General features: G+C 71.2%; 1 protein-coding gene across 1 annotated transcript in view; it reads right to left on the bottom strand.

Annotated features, from left to right (window-relative positions):
• The window catches only part of SYNJ1 (synaptojanin 1), a 105,321-nt gene extending 104,924 nt beyond the window's left edge, over positions 1–397 (bottom strand). The window contains exon 1 of the mRNA XM_025214404.1: positions 259–397. The gene's annotated coding sequence lies outside the window, so the exon portion shown is untranslated. The remainder of the gene's footprint in view (positions 1–258) is intronic.
• Positions 398–413: the final 16 nt, after the last annotated feature.

The raw sequence follows: 413 nt of genomic DNA, 5'->3' as shown, positions 1-413 counted from the left end.
GACCCAGAGCCAAGAGGGTTGCCTATGCCCGGAGGGACAAAGGCAGCCGCTTTGAGCCCCAGCAGGGTCCTACTTAAGCAGCTTCTTTCTGGAAGGGGCCGGTGCTGGGCTTATGCCTCCTTGCTGTTGTTGCCTGGCCGCAGTACCCAGCGATCGGTTGCCCCCGCCCCCAGCCCGCTCCATTCTATTCCCCTCCCTCCCGTCTCCCACAAACCCGTCCGCCGCCCCCGATGCAGCGCAGCCCGTTGGCGCCCCTACCCCGGCCGGGCGTCGGGCCCGCCCCTGCCGCGCTGACAGATCGACCCTAGCAGCCGCCGCGCCACACCCGCGCGGGGGGAGGGGGGCACTAATCACGGAGCCTCCATCTTGTGTGGGGGCGGCCCCGGCTACCCGCCGGGGGGGGCCAGGCCCGG

Source organism: Alligator sinensis, unplaced genomic scaffold, assembly GCF_000455745.1.
Source record: "Alligator sinensis unplaced genomic scaffold, ASM45574v1 scaffold996_1, whole genome shotgun sequence".
Taxonomy (NCBI): Eukaryota; Metazoa; Chordata; order Crocodylia; family Alligatoridae; genus Alligator; species Alligator sinensis.
Note: the sequence above shows the minus strand (reverse complement) of the source record. Positions and strands in the feature narration are given on the sequence as shown.